This window comes from Glandiceps talaboti, chromosome 21 (assembly GCF_964340395.1).
Source record: "Glandiceps talaboti chromosome 21, keGlaTala1.1, whole genome shotgun sequence".
NCBI lineage: Eukaryota > Metazoa > Hemichordata > Enteropneusta > Spengelidae > Glandiceps > Glandiceps talaboti.
The window spans coordinates 9,981,540-10,004,187 of record NC_135569.1 but is presented as its reverse complement, the minus strand read 5'-3'; the positions used below and the strand labels follow the sequence as shown (position 1 = coordinate 10,004,187).

The window sequence follows — 22,648 nt, the reverse complement described above, 5'->3', positions numbered from 1 at the left end:
GTTATTGTATTTTACCTACTTAAGTCTATGTTGACTTGCTGTGTGACAATATTACAGAATTTCTTCACGTACATCCCTGTCAGTAAATTTTCCTCTAGATGCAGTGTTGCATGTCACTGTACTATACTTGTGACATTCAAAGTTCCAATGTATTGAGGACGGCTGTGTTATTTTCTTGACCGTGTCATCAGTTATCTGTGCAGGCTTACTCCATAGAGAGTCCTCTCAGTATTTTATGGCCCTGTGTGATTTACAAGATGTATAACATACAAGTTTTATTAGCCTCGGCGATGTTCAAACTGACATTCATTTCAATCATAAGTGTTATTATTTTTTTATCCAATTTTTATAATTCAAAATGTTTATTACATGTTAGGCTGTGTTTTATGAGGCTGGGTCAGAGCGACAGTAATTATTTCAATAATAAGTTTGATTATAATACATTCTCAATGTTTTTAAAATTGCAAAATATACAACATGTAAAGTTGTGTATTTTAGTAGGCTAGCTATATGGTGCCATGACACTGACAATATTTATTTCGATAACACACTTGAATAATATACTTTTCTCCTATTTTTCTAATCCACAAGATTACTTAGATACATAAATCTTTTTCTTGTATATTGAAAGGAATGGTTAAAAGCAATGCTATAATGTATTCCAATAAGTATTATATTTTTTTTTTTAACTTTTAAATTCACAATGAGATATACGTGTATGTACAAGGTATATACACTAGTTAAGGCTGTGAGATTTGTTTTAGGCTTGGTTCAACATTACATTTTGAATACACATTCTTTTATCTTTGTCATTCACACTATCGCATGTTCAGCGGTTTGTTTATTGGATTTGCTTCGAGTTCAAAGTCACAGTAATTATTTTGAAATTACATTTGAATATGCTTTTCTCAAATTTTTGTAATTCACAGATCATTTACCTATTTTAACATTTTTGGCTGTCTGTTTCATCGAGTTTTGTTCAAAGTGACAATATTTTTTTTGATATTACATGTGAATATATACGTTTTTTCCCATTTTTGTAATTTACAAGATCATTTAGCTATTTTATCACGTTTGGCTGTCTGTTTCATAAAGTTTGATTCAAAGTGACAATATTTATTTTGATATTAGATTTCTATATACTTTTATCTTATTTTTGTAATTTACTATCTTTCTAAGATTATTAAGATACCGGTATATAACATGCTAGGCATTCTGTTTCATTAGGCTTGGTTAATAGTAACAATATTTATTCGAGTAATAAGTATAATACCTTTCCAATTTTTGTAATCCACAAAATATATCATATGTTACGCTATATACTTCATTAGGCATGGTTGGCAGAGACATTATTTCTTTTTTTGTAGTATATTTGTTATTACTCTTAGACTAGTTTCTAGTATTGTAATTGACAAGATGCATTGCGTATTTCTAATGTGAGGTTTTGGAGTGACCTTGTCTATTTTGATCTTAAAAATTAGCATGCTTTTCTTCTCCTTTTTTAAAATCAGATGGAAAAAACATCACACATGAAGAAATTTAAATAGAAACTTAAATACAATAATTTACCTTCCCATGATTCAATCTCAGGATCTTGCATTATTGTTATCAATAGAGTCATACCGGTATGGATTACATATATGTAGAATGGACCAATGTAAACGCTACTATAGTAGACAACCATGGTTCCCTCCTAAATGTTAATCCAAACTGGCCTTTAGACATTTTTCATCATGCATGTATATCATGATTCAAGGTATGACGTGGGAGAGGTTTAATTCAGCTTTGCAACCATACTTTCCCCAGAACCTCAAAACTTTGGTTTCCTGGAAGCTGCCTTCCAGGTTATGGGAGTAACGCTGGCGGATCGCCAGTTGACATCATTTATGGTTAGAACTAGGACAGTATCTGATCGTCGCCAAACCTCTACTAACTTTCATTCTTGATATAATGAAAACACTTGGCAAATACTTTTGCAGTGTCCTTTTTGCGACAATCCAAGAATTTCATCTCTAAGACCCCGATATGAATGTCCCTGTCAGTCCCTCTTAATATCAATCACCGTTCTCTTCCAATTCAAAAAAGGAATAATAGGTAGATTGATAGGTTTTGGGAATTAGTCATTCTAATCAGGACCAGAACTAATCAAAATTGCAGTGGTTCTTTATTAAGTTAATCTCCTTATGTGTTAAAACCTTCAGGTTCATTTGACCTTAGTACAAAGCTAATGAATATTGTGGTCAAGTGACAGGTACTACGTTTTGTAGTTTAGATGATGCATTACATGTACACCAATGTGTATTTTTTTACTCTCAGTTGTATTGTCAAATTTCACTAGACTGTATCCTGTACCCTATACGAACTTTACACTGAGATTCTGTCCGTAAGTAATGTAGTGATTTGATATGTGTTTTATTGTTGTATACATGTATATATAATGAAATGTGCATTGTGAATCAGAGATTCTGTCCGTAAGTAATATCATTGTGAATCATATACACTTCTAACTCAAATAGTTCAATGAGACTGAGCTCCACTTTCCATGACAATAGGTGCTGGATTCAGAAAATGTATTAAACATTGAAATATTCATAGTACAGTGGCTAGTTTATGTGTTTATTTTTTATTTAAAAAAAATCATGGTTATAATGTTAACAGAAATAAATTTTAACAGTTGGAACATGAGAGTACTCTTCACATGAAAACTACATAATACTACAATGTTCATTTTATTTGAGCATACTAGTATTATATATTTTGATATCGTAGGTATATTTACTGTACATCATAAAAACAATGATATGGATAAAATAATAATTGCAACTAAGTTCTCAAGTACAAGCAGTGTCAGTAATCACTTCAAACATACAATCTTTGTGTTTCCTGAAACATGAACAGAGAGTGAGAGAAATGACATGGTTTGTGTGTGTCTGTGGTAAAACCTGTCAACTTCTATTTGTATTTCAAACGGACAAAGAGTACATTTTACATTGCGTATGTACATGTATGTCATAAATGTCTAGAATTCAAACATTATACACACATAAAGGCTTCCTCTCTCTGTCTCTGTCTCTCTTCCTCTGTCTCTATCTATCTGTTTGTCTGGCTGTCTCTATTCTCTCCGTTCATTATTAGGTATGCAAATTAGAAATACTATATTTACAACAAGTAATAAATCAAACCATTTCATTAATTTTCTTCCATGATTAATTCTAACAGTGCTGTCACTAAAATGTCATCTATGAATATAACTAAACTACACAGATCGATGTATATATCTCGGTGAAAATTACTCATTACATAGAGCATCAAATGCATGTTATCATCTTTTCTTACATTGATTTCAGTATAAAATCAAAACTTATTACAATATTTTATTTAATCAATTTGAAAACATGTTATATTTTTTTTAATCAAAACTTATTGCAATATTTTATTTGATCAATACTTATTGCAATATTTTATATTATGCAGTCAGTTATCATTAATTTTCTAGTGACTTGAGACTCTTAAATCATTGGAATATCAAAACTAATTGCAATATTTTATTTGTCAAAAATGTTAATTTTCTAGTGACTTCAAGGCTAAAAATTTGCCTCTTCCCATTTGCTTAATTACATTTATTTGTGTACCAATCATTAGATGAATAACTATTAATAATAATGTTGGGTTCTTATATAGCGCTTTCCCACACCATGCTCAAAGCGCTTTACAATTATTACCCCTGGCTCGGATCAGAACGGCACAACCACAACTCCCCGGGGAGCATACAATCCATTGCAGCCATTTCAGCACATAGGATTAAAGCCTTCACATTGCAACCTACATCCTACCAGGTCACAAATTATACAGCTGGATTGACTGAAGCACAGTCGTGGTTCAAATCTTGCCCAAGGACTTTAGCCACTCAGAAACAAACAGCAGGCAGCGACAGGGCTCGAACCTGCAAGATTCCAAGCCGGTCACGCTAACCATTCACCCATCATGACCCACATATAGTTATATTTGGACATATAGTTATATTTGGACATATAGTTATATTTGTAGTTTTCAAGAGAGGTGTGAGTTTAGTGATGGTTGTGTTCCTTCATACCTCTGATTTCAACTGATTAGCAGAGCTAATTGGTCAGATCATAAACTTATTGCAATAAATTCTAACAGAATTATTGTTTCTAACGAAAGTTGAGTCAATTGTTTGTTAAATCTCTCTTTTAAATTCACATGATTATCAGCTAATTGGTTCAATTTAGTTATTGTAATATTTTTTTTTTGACAAAATGTTTTCAGTGTTCTGAAGTGAGAGGCAATAATAGTAATAAACCCACCTCCTGGGGATGATATACGACTCAGTTTTGACCAATTAACTCAATATATGAACTCACTATCGCTCGTGCATATATTTCGTTCACTGGTCAAAACCTCTTGGTATACCATCCCCAGGGAAGGTTTATTGCTTACATAGATGAGTCAATCATTACTTCTTAACTTGCGTTCACTGGTCAAAACCTCTTGGTATACCATCCCCAGGGAAGGTTTATTGCTTACATAGATGAGTCAATCATTACTTCTTAACTTACTGCAATTTTTATTATTATTAGTTTTCAAGAGAAATGAACATGTAATATTTTTTATTCCCCGCGATTTCTATATTGATTTGATTACCAACTCTAATAGGTCATACAATTAACTTATTGCAATATTTTATTAGAAAGTTATTAGTTTTGAGGAAACAAGAGGAGCAAGTGTTTATTTCTGTGTCGGTATGATTCATTATATTATTAAATTTAATCATTCATAGCACTGACATACATGTGGTGTTGTATTTGATTTTACAAAATAATTATTTGGAAGATAGGTGAGAAGCAGTTATTTTTCTCTCTTTTAAATTCAGTTACTATCAATATGTTATACTTAAAAATTATTGTAACCTTACTGGCCCAGTATACTACAATGTATTTACTATTACATTTGTTATTATTATAGTAGAATTAACATGAAATGCATCTCAGAAATAAACTGTTTAAACTTTTGCTGGTACTTTTTAGTTACAGTCAAGAAAAATAATCTGGTCACAGTATACAGTTTTGAAATAGAGCTCAGAGTTTTATCAAAATCAAGCCATTTTAGAATCCAATATGCTATGGGAAAATGACTGACTGTCAATTTCCTTGTAAATGAGACGGTGAACCCCAAATTTTCTTTTATTTGTTTAAAAAAACTAGAAGGAAGCTTTCATATCATATGGACATAGGTTTGGAGAGATTTTCAGAGCTTTGTTCTTAAGGTGTATTCTGCTTTAAAGGTACCCAAATTTTACTGATATTTGACATCGGTTACCACTCACATTTATAATACGTCAATGTACAGCAACAAGTAATTTTATCAGATTAGTCTATTATTTTTAGACTGGAAATCTGAAAGCTTAGCCAAAACATTGATTGAAAAACAATCCATAATTCAATTAAGAAAATTTATTAAAAGGTTTTATTAGATTATGCCATTGTTTTTCTTCGATATTTTAATCCATTTTTTTAACCCAGACAGATAACAATCAATTTTCCACTTTATTTTTTATGGATTGCATACACAAATTCACAATATTTTGTGAAATTGATTTGACTATATGTTTGTTTCCATTTTTATAATTTCACTAAATATTCTCGGATTTAAAAAAAAAAAGAATTATCAAACGCAATGGTGTGAATGACTTGCCTACAATACATTTATATTGTAAGATCAAATATATGTACATTGTGATGACCTTCGATTGAAATGAACAGAATGAATCATTTTGATTACAATATCTGACATGCTCGTTAACCTATCAATTGCAAATTGCTCATCCACAAAATTCAATGATGTAATTAAGGAATGCAGATAAAGAGAAATTCATCCCGGGGGAAATGCTCTTACATATGAATGAAAGTACATATAACTTTTCTGTTTTATAAATACTGACCTGTTGAGGAGGGTCTGTTATATGCAATAGTCAATTTTTCGGATCCAAGATGCATTGCGTGAGATTATGTCGCACATGTTAACCTCTTTGATTATGAGTGATTTTATAGAACAAAGACTAAATACCGTCAATGACAGACAGTGATTTTACAGGTGAACCCAGGGTATGGTCAGGTGACAACCATCCCCCTCAGTAGCACGTGCAAACCCCTCAGCGCATACACAATACATGGCATTGTATGGAGAGATGAGCAATGCATCATGGAACTGCCAACAGGTCTATCCTCTTTCACCCAAGGGTGTATTATTAGTAAAAAAGTACATTTATAATTACAAGTTGGGAGAAAGAGGATCAACAGGCTGAAAGCTAGTCAGAATTTCTGGAAACCCTTTGCGCTGTTTTATTTGAGACTATCCAGGTTTCATTTGTGTTAGTATTTACAAATTACACACAAAAAGAGAAGCAGTCCTTTCATACTCATTTTCAACCTTTTTTCGGTCAGTGCAGTGAACATGTGTAAAAAAATTAATGTGTGTATGAAATATTTTGAACTTGGATTATAACTATTACTGTAGTTAATACTCCAATGGTTCACATGTATATGTACTTTCCCTTCCTTCACAGTTTCTTTTAAATTGGTATTCACCTAAAATTAAGTTGATATTGAGGGAGGGAGGGTGTGTGCAGTTTCTCAATATGCGTGTGTGTGTGTATGCATGTGCATGCGTGCACTCATGCAAACCTACACACACACAGGCACACACTTGTAAATTATATTTATATATTGTTTGATTGCAACATGACCTTTCTTTCTAATTTGACAGTCTAGATGAAATGTTGTCTTGATAACAAACCTAGGTCATGGTTTGTTGGATGAATTTAATAGCATATATACAACATAGTATAATATATACATCTACTATAGCATAGCATAAATTTAGACCATTCTTAAGCAGACAGTCTAGATGAAATGTTGCCTTGGATAACCAACCTAGGTCGTGGTTTATTGGATGAATTTGATGGCATATAGTTTAATTTGATGCGTGTAGTGTACATACATTTAGGCCATTCACACATAACAAGTAGACAGTCAGGATGAAATGAAATGTTGCCTGGCCTCCTGTGATTTGCAAGGATGATCATACCTTGTTGTTTTGAGGCATACATGTAGATGGCAAAGGGTGATCTTCACTGTGCCCTCTATTAGCTAATTTGACACACAATTTCTAGTGATGCACCAAAATTTGGGGTTCACCTATCTCTTACTATGTGGTGACATACAACAAATCCCAATTCTTCTCATTTTGACTGACAACAACAAAATTTAGCTCTCATTAGCAGACATACTGGTGATCTTTACATACTGTGTACATAATGTAGTAATTTATATGTATACACATTTTCATTTCAAAGCCGAAGTATTCCTTGCTAGTACATGTAGACAGTTCAGATGATATGATAATTGATGTTTATACATTTGAAAGCTCTACAATTCCAAGCAAGCAAGTAGATGTAGACAGTTTAAATGAAATGCTTTTTGGCCTCATGTGATTTGCAAAGAATAATATACTTTGTTATTGAGGATGATATGTATATACATATAAATACATGAATATTTTAAAGTCAAAACATGACAATTCTATGCAAGTACATTGTAGACAGTTGAGGAAATATGATAATCTAATGTTACATTTCAAAGCTAGACTGTTCCTTACAAGTAAACATTTAATTATTAAAATGAAAATGATTTGCAAGCAAGATCAATATTTCTAGGATAAGATGGGATAGTGTGATAATAATATTAATAACAATAATATAATAAAAATGATTATGAAGCGCCATCAAATTAAGATTGCTTAGCCCTTTCACCACCACTTGCCTCATGGGATTGTGTGTTCTCCACCAGCCCCCTCACTGACATAATGTGAGAGTGAGTGTGGTGTAATCAAACTGATATAAAAATACTTAGAGTTGCTTATTTTTGAAAAATAAGGTATCATTTGAATGGAAAATAAATTTTCTACATCATAGTTGCAAATACATGCATTCAAATATCACACACACAACCGAAATATGGATTAAAGTAACAAAATATTAATAAAACAAACACTGGTTGTTTATTTATTGACATATCACAAATAAACAAAATATTTATATTACAAACAAAATTCAAAATACCAACATTCATGTTCTTACAAAACTTCTGTATACTGACTAAATGGTCAAAATCGGCGAAAATTTGTCAGAAAATGTTATTTTCAGTCGTATTAAATTTGAACGAAAATAATTAACGGCCTAATAATCCGATTACGACGCAATAGTCGGCCCCCGCACCGGCAATGAAGGGTAAAAAATATCTGAAGTCGTCGCCCCAATACCTTCAGAAAAATCAGTTTGTGTAATTATATATCATTTTTTGACAGAACAACAAAAAATTATCACCAAATTTATCCTCAAAATCAGTAAAAAATGCCCACAAGTTGGTAGTATACGAGTCCAAATCGGGACGCCAACGTGACGCTTTTTGCCGACATGCTTACCCACAAAAGCAAATATGCAGTCGGGACTTTGAAGTTACGTTGCGATAATCTGATCCTTCCATATACTGCATCGAGTTCACTCAGCCATCTCCTTGTATAAAACATCGTATTCATAGTAAAATTGAGTGGACATTTCTACGAACAGCACCTTTATTTACATTGCAAACGATGTTAGGGGAGACAGATTTTGCTTCGCCGATGTTGAAATTTGAATTTTACATTGAAAAACGCACGTAAAAAATCCGATCGGAAAATCGCCAACATCAAGCGTAAGTTTCCCTCCACTGACCTCTACACAGTGAGCTAATACAAATACAAGTCATTATTGAGCCGTAACAAAAAGAAATAAAACCAAAATAATCCATGATATTGCCAAAAATTACCCCCAGAACGTTAGCATGGGCGTCGGCACGGTCACAAGATTGCGTAAATTTGAACGACATTCAAAAATTCAACCATAAACTGCCGTCGGCAGCTCACACGGCCTTAGCGGGAATTTGATGCTTACATACAAGTACAATGTGTTCCCATAGCTAAATACTTGTATTCAACGATGTATTTCGAGTCAAATTCTGTCGAAATATCCAAAGATAGTGACATAATTTATATCGTACACCATGTTATGAGAGCCGTTAATTACTTCCGCCATGTTGAAATTCGATTTTGTGAGCGAAAAACGCACATAAAATTACGATCGCTCGTCATTTGGATCGTACTCCTGATATCGTTCACTGTCATGCTTTCAAAATGGCAGTGTAGATAAACAAGGCTAATACGCATGTGTGGAACTAGTTATGGCAGCAATTTTTGCAGCAATAGCTGCCGTTTAACGGCATAACGGCGAGGTAGGTGAATGAACTCTGGCGTTCCCTCAATTGAGGGAATCGGTGGGCGCCCTAGCGCGTTCCCTCAATTGAGGGAATCGGTGGTGAAAGGGTTTAGAGATGCTGTACAGTGCTAAAAATGGATAAAAATGAAAACTCAGATAATAATGTGTATGAAAGACACACTGAACGAATATAAACAAATATTGTAAATGACAGATGAAATGGAGACAACTCATTATCAGAAATTATCAAACATACATGTAGACTTGTTTATAAAAAAAACATTTACATGACTTTCAATACATGTGATATACCGGTAGCTTGTAAATTTTTATACAAAACTAGAACCGTTAGTTATACTTTGCAATATAGAGAGTTTTAAAAATGGAGGACTTTGAAACATGATACATGTATAAGGATTATGGAATTTGTTTTTCGAGGTATAGTGTACTATTCCCTGTATGCACTTGGTTTTAGATGGAATCACTTGATGCATACACAATGTAAATTTGCATGTATGTTCTGAGATGTTCAGTTATTCATGAAAGCTTGAATTTAAATTGGTACTGATGTCTGGTAAATCCTCATGGTGGCTGTACATATGCATATATATTATTGATTTGTATGCAGGGCCTTTCTTTTTAATTACACTGGAGTTTGTATTATGTGCAAAGTTTGAATCTAACCTTAGTAATGCCCTCAAAAAAGAAAGAATTGTTACTGGTCAGGACATTTTGTACGAAAATGCGATTTTTGTTTTGTTTTTGTTTTTGTTATTCTCAACAAACCTGTCATTCTATCTACTATATATGGTAGTTACTGTTCTTTTTAGTTAGTACTTTAAAGCAAGTGTGTATGTGTGGCAGATATCATTTGCTTGGTCATGATTGGCTATGTAGTTGTCTCCACTGATGTACATGTAGGGAGATTATTTTTTTGTTTTCCCCTGGATCTGCACACTGCATGGGGTGGTGGTGGGACAAACACACACAAAAAGACTGTCATGAGGGTATTTAAGTGATGCGTGTTGACCAGAAACAATTCTTTTTCTTTGGCTTAACAATTTGTTGTATTTAGATGGTTTAATGAGATGGTGCCTAAGGGCCCTTGAATCAGGACACAATTTTTTGTCAATGTATCTTGGTAATTTCTTGGGGTAAAACAGAAATTCATCATGGAATACATGTATATTGTATTATGTGGTTTGATTTACAAGCTTAGACTTGGTTGTATTTGGATGGTTTAGATGATATGTTAATTACCTTGAGTTGGAACACAATATTACCTGTCAAATATGACTTGCAAGCAGTAGTATGTAATTCCTTGGGGGGGGGGGGGGTTAAAACAGAAATGCATCGTAGCATGCATGTATATTGTATTATGTGGTTTGATTTGCAAGTGTAACTTTGTTGTATTTGGATGGTTTAGATGAAATGTTAATTGCCTTGAGTTGGAACAGAATACTACCTGTCAAATATGACTTGCTAGTAGTATGTAATTCCTTGGGGTTAGAACAGAAATGCATCGTGGCATACATCATGGAATGCATGTATGCATGAATTTAGGTGGTTAATCAGTGCTTATAAGTTATAATACCATTTGTAATATATATTGTACAAGAATTAAGACTACAATGCAATGCAGTACAATACAATGCAATACAATACATTTTAGATTTTAATGTCCTAGAAATAGAGTTCTTTACTTGGGAGTAAAGTAAAAACTGAAGAATTTTATAATGATTCTCACACACTGAAATGACAATTCAATGAATTCAATAGTTATTAAAATGAAAATTGTCACTGTGTAAAAAGGGTCAGATACAATAAAGTTACCTATAATAGGTATTCAAGTAGTCACGTATGTTTTTGTGCAGTGTGTGAGTGTCATTTCCCATAAAACTCCTGTTTCCCTTGTTAAGATTATATTTACGCTCATGTAAAGAACTGCCTATTGTGGAGAGTCAAATTGAAATTGTGTTGTGTAGTTTTGATGTGTTTCTTTGGGTGCATTATGTTGTGTTGTGTTGTGTTGTATGTCGTTGCATTGTGTTGTGTTGTGTTGTATGCATTGTGTTGTGTTGTGTTATGTTGTGTTGTGTTGCATTGCATTGTGTTGGGTGCATTTTGTTGTGTTGTACATCAGTACAGTAATCAAAACAGTCTGAAATATAGCACAAGAGCATATAAGTGATTAAAATCAAGGTAATTATGTACAAGAAATAACATATGCAGGGAGTACACACAGATATTTCACCAGTTCTCATTGAGCATTAAATTTAATGTGAAAGCATAATTGATCATGGAAGAACAGTATTACTAAAAACTTTTTATTGAAGATGATCATTGATATGTCATATTAAAAGTACATCATATTGGTGTGGAAGCAATTAATGAATATTAGTACTTCAATGGAGGTCACAAATGCTGTCACTTCACATGTATGTCAAATGAATCTCTACCATATTAACAATACATGATTTGAAGCCTTTACATGTTATTCCCCAGACAAATTGAGAATCTAATTTTCAGACTTTCTCATTACGCATAATTTTCCTCCCACGGTTGTACTTGATGTAATCCCTATCACAGTCCATGTTTTAAATACGACAGTAATTGCAATTGTCAGTCACATCCTGGTGTTACATTTTAGATGTGTTATGATTTATTCATGATTGAATTCATGTGATCTATACAACTGCCATTTTAACAATGAAGGTGATATTTAACTTTTCAAATTACGCGTATTTGAAAACAAAAATGTCACATCAGTACACTGCCCTTTCACAGGTGTTTAACACATTGTAGCAGATGGTTATTTTCATATGACTTCATGAACATGATAAGGCCATAAATATGTTTATTTGTCTTTACACCACAGGCCAAATGACAATTCTATAATTTAATGAAAAACAGAATACAATATAACGATGTGTGTACGGCAACATCAAATATTGGAGTCGAAACAGTCTTAATTTCAAGATGGCCACTCATCGCTCATAAAATGTGTACCATCGAGCGTACATGTAAACATGCTGTTGCAGGTTGAAAAATGTTGTAGAAACTTATCAAGCGATATCAAGCGTCCATATAAAATACTTCATAGCTTTATACCTGTTAAACTATATTCTGTCTTTCACTATACTAATTTATGTAACTGTCATTTTGGCAAGTGGTCTAAAGATGAATAAACAATCTATATGAAATAAGTCCATAAATTTGAAGGCTTCGTCAATAGTGAGCATATTCAAAATGGTTAATTTTCACTCATGAAAAGCTAAGATATAGGATGATCATCATAGTATAGAATTTGTTTGCATTCAGTTGACTGATGCTTTATCATATGTGTATGATTTTAAAAACATGCAAGGTGTCAATGTCAAATTGCTGTGGTTTTCACTCAAAAACAGGAAGTGTTGTCTCAATACCAAAACAAACTGAAGAAGAAGAAAATCACATTTCAAGTCAAAGTACAATGTTACATCACCAAAATGTGACTACGCAATCATCCTAAAACCACCCAACCATTTTTCCTGGCAACTGTACAATTCATGCTTTATTTTCACTGGAATGGAAAAATCCCTCTTGATTGAAAATAGACTCTGCTTATCACATGGAAAACACTTACAGTGTCAATATACAAGTATTACTTATGAGTTCAGTGATATCTCTGAATGTGACAACTTTATGAATGGATGGCATGGATGAAATGCAATAATACAATAAAAAGTCTTGTTATCAGAAATTTTTTTTTACTGCATGTCATAAAAATAACAATTGTAGGATTTCTTAGTCAACACCATGACTTCTGTTGTATGTGCTACATACTCATTGCTGTGTGTGTGTGTGTGTGTGTGTGTGTGTGTGTGTGTGTGTGTGTGTGTGTGTGTGTGTGTGATTAGCAATCTTCATTTCTATTTTCACCCTATAGTGTCAAGTAAGCTGCTATTACAGGTACTGATACAGAGAATTGTAGGGATGAATGAAAGGTCCATAAAATAATAGAACCATGCCATTCAGACTCAGCATTCCTTCCTTTATTCATTCATGCCTTCTTGCCCCTCGCCTTCTTGCCCCCTTGCTTTCATACCCCCTAGCTATAGGATGTGCCATTCTGTATCACTGAAGTTCTATCTATTTATTTATCTATCTTATCTAGCCATTCATTCACTCATTCACTCACTCACTCACTCATTCATTCATTCATTCATTCATTCATTCATTTATTCTGTGACAAGCAGGAACAGTACAGTCATCAAATCGTATCCAACCATAATGTATCATGCCAACAACCATTAAAGGCCAGGGTTTCAATCCCAGGTCCATTTGTTAATTTGATATTATCAGTGGCCATTTCGAACAATAATGAATATATGGAATGATTCTTTTGTTGACAATTGTTTGTGTATGTGTTTTTTTCAAAATCAAAATGTAAAACCTTATCCGAACTATGCCTTTTAGCATACACGTTAATAGAGCTAGGTCATCTTTTGAAGAAAAAATCCCTCAGAGAGTGTATTATCTGCTATTCCTATCCATATTGCCTCTTTAAACATTGTGTTACGGATGATAAAGCAAGTAAACATGCTTAAAAATTGAAATCACCTGCTTTCAGAAGGAATTACCCTTTGGCAAATCTTTCCACGAGATTTAACATGAAATATTGATGAATTACGGATGAGCTTGTCATGTTTAATTTTTAATACATGAATAAAGGCTTTGATATCAATTATGCAAAATACAGAAAATTAATCTTATCATAAACTATGCTGGTACAATGTACATGAATGGCAAGTATGAACACCTGACAAGTTGTTTCTCTAATAGGGGTCAACATAACAACTTAAATTATCTGTTGTTAGTGTTATATCAAGATTTTTAATACTCGGAAACTGTAGGGTGGATTAGTCTGTTCTTGCTGTGACTGAGTCGTAGTCTTCAGGAATACATATAGGTGGGTCAGTATATAAATAGGGGAATACCACTCCAGGAAATAAAGGTGTTTCCGTAAATTTTGGGTTCTGGAATTTCATGATTTTGCATCACATTACATTTGTATTTCACTGTTTTGCCAAGAAACATCAAATTGAAAATCTATTTCGCTGCTATTGTTCTCACACTGGTCACAATTTGCCTTGTGGGCCTTAATAAACAGACATGCATATTTATTAGATGAACACTGAATATTCATGACTCCTACATACATTGTACCATCTTCCATGTGATTTTACATTCAGGTTTTTGAAAAACATGTTATGAGAGCACAATTTTATATGAAACATTAATTCATTTAGAATATATAATTATATATGATACCATCAAATTATGTTATAACAAGATGATTTTGTTTGGTACAGATTCACTCAGTATATGATGTTATCAGATATTGCATCAGACTATTTATGTAGTGAGTGCGAAGTTTCTCCTATTATGTCATGCATGCATCACATATTATTTGAATTGATATAAAACTAAAATGGATGTCTCCATCACTGCTCTGTGTGAAGTAGCCAAACTGATGGGATTGCTGTGCACAATCTTGTCCACAGATAATTCAGCTCTTTCTGTGAGTCCACAAGGCTGCTTATCAAGCTCTTTAATCATTTTCTAGCCTCCAGCCATTTTTCTGTAATGTAGTACTTGCGCCTATCCATTTGATGGTTTGTAGAAAAAATTTGCTTGTAACGTTGGAAGCACTTGAAGCGTACCGCTTTCCTCTTTTTTGAGAATTCAATATTTTATGTCCTGTGTATGTAGATCTACAAGAGGGTATGTGAGATTGCAAGTCTTATTAACACGTAACAGTTAAAATGGAGATGAAAATGTTCAGATTATGACTGTTAATATAGCTACTTGCTATTCATAAGATAAAATGTGGTTGCACAAGGATATGGAACCTGGCTGAAGAACACTTCCAGCTGAAGTGTGCAATTACCATATATATCGGCAGTAAACGAGTCCAAAAATGGTTTGAAATTACCATTTTAAGGACCTACTTACCCGTAACTATCCATTTTAAGACACTCTATGTCTTTCCAAGGCCTTAGACCACCTATGTGTACTGGGTACTAATCATATATTATATCATTTCGACCTTCAGTGCAGGTATATATTTCAGTTGCAGCTAAAATGATGTAGGCTTGGTGTTTCACTCATGAATGTAACATGACATTTAAAACACACCCTCAAACAACTTCTAATTCAAAAGAAACAATTACATAGGTGCCCACGGCACAGTGGGGATGTAGAAGAGTCAAGTTGATATGTTGATTATCACTCAGAAAATAAACAATTGCAGCCATTAAAATCATCAAGTCCATGTATCATGTTTTCAGTAGAAGCCTGTTTTTACTGCACTGTAAAGAATAGCAATGCTTATCAGTGTTCAATGGGATTGGGCAAAGGATCCTGCTGTGTTTATTGCGTCTCTGTTATTGTTAGTCTAGAGTTGAAATATGTCTTGCTCTGTGTCAAAAACGTAATGTCCCATGCACACCAAGCCTACATTTTAGCTGTATAATATATACAATATGTACTACTTCTAGTACAATTCCCTGTTTGTAACAAGTTCCGTTTGTCCACAGTCTGGTGTCTGAAGTGGTACAATCCCACTGTGTTCAGCTTTACTAAAATTGCTGTTATCTTTGAAGTATAACAACACCTTCATCTTGTCAAACGACTGACTTTGATGACAAATTGTAAACATTCCATACAGCCTTCTGGCCAGCACTTCCTGGTTCTATAATTAGGAAACAACCACCTCAACTTGCACAACAGTTTTTATTAAATCTGTATTGCATCATCTCCGCAAATCGATACCGCCAAATGAATGTTTTTTTCAAAGCATTCATTGTCTTCAGTGAGTTCAAACATATTAGGAACATTACACTGACCAGTTATATGATATCAACAAAAACCCATTACACCAACTAAGGTTTCTCTTTCCAAACGGTCTTTTTGTGTTCTTTCCTATCAAATTTATGTTTGTTCCCAGTAGAGTGAAAGAACCCCTAACATGATAAATGTAATATAACTATCCCTGATAAGGTTTGATTATTTTTTAATATCAAATCAAAGTAAGATTTGAATATGCCCCATGGGTATAATTCATCTTTGTGGCAGAACGCTATATATGTTGTGTAGAAATACTTATCTGACTTTTTTATATTATTAATTTAATTAATTATGCAAATAACTCGGTACTTTTGTATGTTGATTCTACTACAGGGGCAAACAAGGTTTCAGTTTACGGACTGTACATACAATAACAAACTTTTTACACATTTTTTGGCTTTTTGCAATGCAATGCAATGACACACAAACATAGACTTGGTCAATGTTAGTTCAAATTGATTTTTCCAGAAGAAATTCATGATAAAATTGTTTTTTTTTTTAAAAAAAAACCCACCAAATCATCATCCATATGGCCACTTTAAAAGCATGTTTATTTCGATCAATAGGTAAACTTGCAATATTCATATGGCTTCAAATACACTTTTATTTAGTTAAAAAATTGTTATTATCAGCTGAAGTATTAAAACTGGAGTCAAAATGAAATTTTTTTTTTTTTAAATTCTTGTGTGGCAACTAAATACATTCACAGAGTATGTAAAAAAATGTGTAGATTTTACCTGTTTGCTGCCTCTCACAAAGAGTTACTGGTTGTATATGCAATGATCCCTCTTCGTGTCTTTACTTGCAATATTCATAGACATTAATATTTGATTTGATAGTCCCAAGATATATAGCTTACTGTTAACAACCGACTGAGATAGACCTTGTTTTAGCTGCCATGCCATTGACTATTATCATCTCTGGACCACAAAACAAACATACGTGCCACTATTAATAAAAGGATACTTTTATACTTCTTATCATTATTTTAGGCATTTATTCATTTGATACTACAACAACAAAAGACTACATCTCAATTAAGATGCCCTTGAGATTTCAGAAAATAACCTTAAAATGGAGTGTAATTATATTCAGAAAAGGTTTGTAAAAAATACAAAATGTAGAAATGATATCCACAAAAGAAACCAATGAAATGATGCCAAGCTGTAATGGCAATCACCCTTCTATATACCGGTATACCGGTATGTAAATATATACCACATATATACATGTACAAATGTAGTTGAATTACTACATGTACTAACACTTTGTATAAGTTGTGTGTGTGTGTGTTTGTCTATGTTCTTATGTATGTATATATGTACGTATGTACGCATACATACATACAAAATGTACATACATACATACATACATTAGGGAGTTCAGAATTCAAAATGGCGGCCATACGAATTCACGGTCACTGTAAACTTCATTCGATTTTTAATTTGCTATATCAACCAACTCCGGTTGTCTATACGCGATAAAATTACGATTAGTTTTGAAAGGGGGTAGATTTGCAATGATTTCGCGCCCTAAAAGCATATGTTGTGTAGTTTTCGAAAAGCACGCCCGGTGGGAAAGTCGCATGTTGGGCGACTTCGCGCCATTGCCGTACTACGTGGCACTTGATTCTGGCGGGGGTGTCTCTTGAAAACGGGAATAGCGAAGGGAGAGCCAATCATATAAGACCTTTCAAATCTAGCTGAATTTATAGCCAATAAAATTAGCTGTAAGATGATATGTGTTTAATAAGGAATGGGCCGACATTTCTAGTAGTAAAATAAGATTGAAGTTTTTGTCGCGTGATTTCGTATTTATAGACGGTACGTAGTCTTTCTAAACAGTTATTTTTAGATCAGTTGGTATTTAAACTACGTTTCTGAGTTATTCATTTAGTATGTCATTGACGAGCTCCCTTTATAAAAACGTTGTACAAATTTGGATGTCAACGTTCGACCGGGCGCTCGGCGTAACTGACTGGGTGAGCTCAATGGCGGCTGTCAAAATCAATGACGCAATGTTATCATGTTGATATCGGTGCGTTGAATTTCAAATCGTTTTAGTTTGTGGGTCTAGTTCGTGTGTCATTTTGTTTCGATGAGGTTATTCAACAAGAAAGCAATGTGTTGTATGTTTTTGTACTTCCTACATGCGGTGATGATCGTAAATTTTATCGTTACAACTTACACTGAGTTAGTCTACATATTGAACTGGAAGCCATGGTAGTACTACAATTACACGTTCCGTGTTCCGTGTTGCTAGTTTGTGTTTTGAGGAACATTTCTAAATACACGAACTCAGTTACTGAATGTTTAGTGGAGATTGATGTTCAGTTTGAAAATAAAAATCTTGAACTTTATTTTATTTTACTAATGGTTTTGTGTTTGTCATTTCGTAGTAAGTATACATGCTTATGTCAACCCGGAAGTATGATGCACGAAGTGACTTTTAGTTTTACGTGTAATTAGTAACGAAATTTTAATTTATACTACTGGTAACGTTCAAATTTATTTGCTTTTATGTTGGAAATACATTCTAATATACTCTAAGGATAACACTGGAGACTTGCCTTATGAGAAGGTAATTTTTTGGTCTTTAAAAATGCTATAATATTAAATCAGATCAATGTGTAGTAGAAATGGTATATACAATTTAATAACTCGATATATTTTTCTCTACTTAGAGTATGGAAACTACTCTCACAATCTGTGATAAACTAGAAAGTTTATTGTCAGGAAAGACAACATTAGTAGAGATAGGATGTGATGTTCCTTTGACAAATGAGCTCCTTCTTAGTCTACACAGTGGGCTTCAGACCACAGGTACAAATGTTCAGCAGGTGTTGCCTAGCGTCCTTAGGTTATTTGAGCCGAACCTGAACTTACCATCCAAAGTTAGCAATCTAGTCAGAAAAGTTAGGAAGAAGATAGATAGAGCAAGACAGGAAGGGAATGAAGCAGATATTATGCAAGCTAATATTCCAATTACCACTTCCATACCAAAATTATCAGCTACTTTTCAAGACAAACACATCACACCAGAGATATTGAAAACATGTAGCTTTCCTCAGAATGAAGATCGTACAATGAACCTAGAAGTTAGACACATACTAGAATTAAGGAGTTTCCTGGTGAGTCAACACCTTCCATGGAGTCATGCTATGAAGTGGCTAGGTGTACTTATGTTAGGAACCAGTGACCTTAGTGTGACAGCAGTTAGCCAGCAATGGACACGTCTACATGATAGGTATTTGAAAATTAAACGAAGTGGTAATGATGTAGAGAGTTTTCTTAGTCAACCCTATAAGGCACCAGCTAGAAGAGTTCAAGATAGAGTTAGTGGTGATGAGAGTGGGGGAATTTCTAATCAAGAAGATGGCACAAGTAACGTAGATTTGGAAAATTTAATTGGAAGATTTACATGTAGTCTAGCTGATAGTTATGAAGAAATAAGTAATCTAACTCAAGCTATGGAGGAATTATCTGAGGAAAAATTAGCAGCTCTAGAGAAATACAAAAAGATGGAGAAACTGTCAGAAAAGTACAAACATAAGATAAAACTCATTGCTCAGTTGAAAGAGAAAATAGCATCATTATCATCTAGAAATGTAAACAAAAGAATAAAACGACGTGATGATCAAATATCAGAGATGAGCAAACAACTCAGAGACAAAAATGAAATGTTAGATAAAGTAACAGAAGAAACACAGAAACTCAACAAACAACTGGATCAGATATTAAAAGAAAAGAAAAATCTCCAAAAAAATAAAAGCTTCTGGAAGCGAAAGGCTATGACGATTGAGAGAAGTGATCAAATGAAATTAGAACATGCTAAAGAACAAATATCTGAATTAGAAAATGAAAATCAAGAACTCAAGGAACAAATAAATGACATGCTTGACAATGAACCAGATGTAAAAACATTCAAAGATGGAAAATATACAGACAGTATACGTCAGACATACTATGATCTACTGGCTCATAATGTATCTATCGAAAGCTGTTCTGCTATAGTTAAATCTGTACTTAAAAACCTCCTAAATGTTGATGTTGAGAGACTACCTAGCAAATCACTGACATCAATGATGCAAGTCGAAGCTTTAGTGATTGCACAGGCCCAGGCAGCTTCCAAAATCCTAGAACAACCACCAATAAACACTCTCCATTCAGATGGTACTAGAAAGAGGTTTATTGATTATGCTGGGATCCAGGTCACACTCCCTGATAAAACATCACTCTCTTTAGGGTTTCAAGAACTCTTAAGAGGGAGTGCTGATGACTATATATCAGCCACCATGCACACCTTCCATGAGCTTAGTGAGGCAATCTCTGAAAATGATATTGAACGTCAAGAAATATATGCACAACTGCTCCTCCACAGTAAAAACATAATGAGCGATCGCCATGTAGTGAACAAAAAATACAAAAGCAAATTAGAAGAATTGAGAGGAACATTACTACCAATAGTGGAAAAGAACTGGGACAAGTTAAACGAATCTGAGAAAACTAGTATGAAAACAGTAAATCACCTATTGTGTGGTATGCATGTTCTTAGTGGTTTGGCAACAGCAGTCAGTAACTCAAGTAAATGTTTTGAAAGTGAAAACAAAGATCAATTGAATACAGAGAAGGGACCACTTGGTAACCAGTCACACTGCTTTGCACTTCTGTACCAAGCTAGTAAAGCCTTCACTAACTCTGGATGTCAGAAATCAGGAGTTTTCACTGATTTTGCCCCTTACTTAGATGAAATAAAAGAAATAAATCATCTAACAACATTTCAACACCATAGATTTAACATAGCATTTCATCAGGGCGCAGCCGTCTATTACCATAGAAACCATATCTCTGACTTTTTGAAGTCAGGACGAGTTGACTCTGTGAACAAATTGATAAGTGTAATAGGTTCCATTTTAGATGAGAAATTGGTAATGGCAGAGTGTAGGGCACTCGGTATCATCTCAAAATTAATATCTGGGCCATTAATGCGTCTGTTAGAAAGAACAGATATTCACTACTATGACATGAACCCACACTGGCTAGAATTAAAAACATGCTTAGCTGACAATGCAATAGATCCATCACCATTGTTAAATGAAACATCATACTTAACTGATACAACTGTAACCAAGGATGATTTGTACTCACACTTATTTCCAAAGGAAAGGGATACAGAGTTTGATGCCTTAACCTCCAAAGCATTACAGTGTTTTTGCAAATCTATGATCCCTGTTGTCGATAGACAATTAAAGAATCAACTACCTGGGGGGAACGAGAACCAACCCAATAGTACATTGATTGATGAGGTGGGGAATGCACCACTGACTAATATAAGATCTGAAAGTGACTTTTCTGACCTTGATAGACAGATAAGAAGAGCCCCTCAAAAAGGAAGATTATCAAAAGCAGGAATCATATGTTATTCTAGAAATAAGACCACAGCATATATTACTACTCTTCCCCAAAAAATTAAGACAAAATACTTAAAGATCGCAAGAAAAGAAGCTCCAAAGCGTAAAAAAAGAGAACAAAATTACAGTAAGGATCTGATGAAGAAAAGACGACAATTACAGAGAATGAGAATGGAGAAGAAACACAAACAACTACAAAGAAAACAACAGAAGACAGTTCAATTGGAACACAGGATTAGAAATAAGTATGGGGTTTGGAAAAGTGAAGTCGAAGTAGAGAAAAAACTAAGAGAGATGAAGAGAAGTGAACAAGTGAAAGCACTGAAAGACCAGATTTTGTTTCATGTTGATATTTTAAAGACAAAACTTGTAAACAAAAAGCTAAAGAAGTGGCAGGATCAGGGGAAAAAACTGACAATACCACAACTTGCACAGAATCTAAATAGTATCATTCGTACAACAGGTGACCTACCAAACTTTGTTGATGACATTAATAACAATTTGAAGGTAGTAGATAATAACAACACAAAACAAATAGCTAAGAGAAAGAAGAAAAGAGAAACAAGAACACACGCAGAACAATTTGGGGTTACACAACCAATACAACCCGGCATATATATAGCAGTTGCCTATGAAGATGACTGGTTTGCTGGTGAAGTCACTTCGTGTACCCCACATGCTATCAGTGCCCATTTTCTCATGAGGAACAGTCGTGCTAATAATTCTTTTAAATGGCCAACCAAAGATGATGTTGCCACAATCGATCCCAAATTCATATTGAAGGAAATTTATGTTGAACCTAGAGATTCGCTATTGCGTGCATGGTCAGTGAGAAACATTGATCAAGTAGAGAAGTCTTACACAGCATTCAAGAACAAATACTTTTAATTAACTTTCAGGTGATCAGGTGAGGTTTGCATATATTTAATATTTGCTGTCTAATATGAAATTGATATCATACATAAGAGACAATGAATTACACCTATGTAAATTCATATTCAATTGTTGTAAATAAGTAA

The 22,648-nt window shown here is 33.8% G+C and overlaps 1 protein-coding gene across 1 annotated transcript in view; it reads left to right on the top strand.

The window, feature by feature from the left end:
- The window catches only part of LOC144451098 (voltage-gated potassium channel subunit beta-2-like), a 144,654-nt gene that overhangs the window by 79,901 nt on the left and 42,105 nt on the right, over window positions 1-22,648 (top strand). The gene's annotated exons all lie outside the window — the stretch shown is intronic.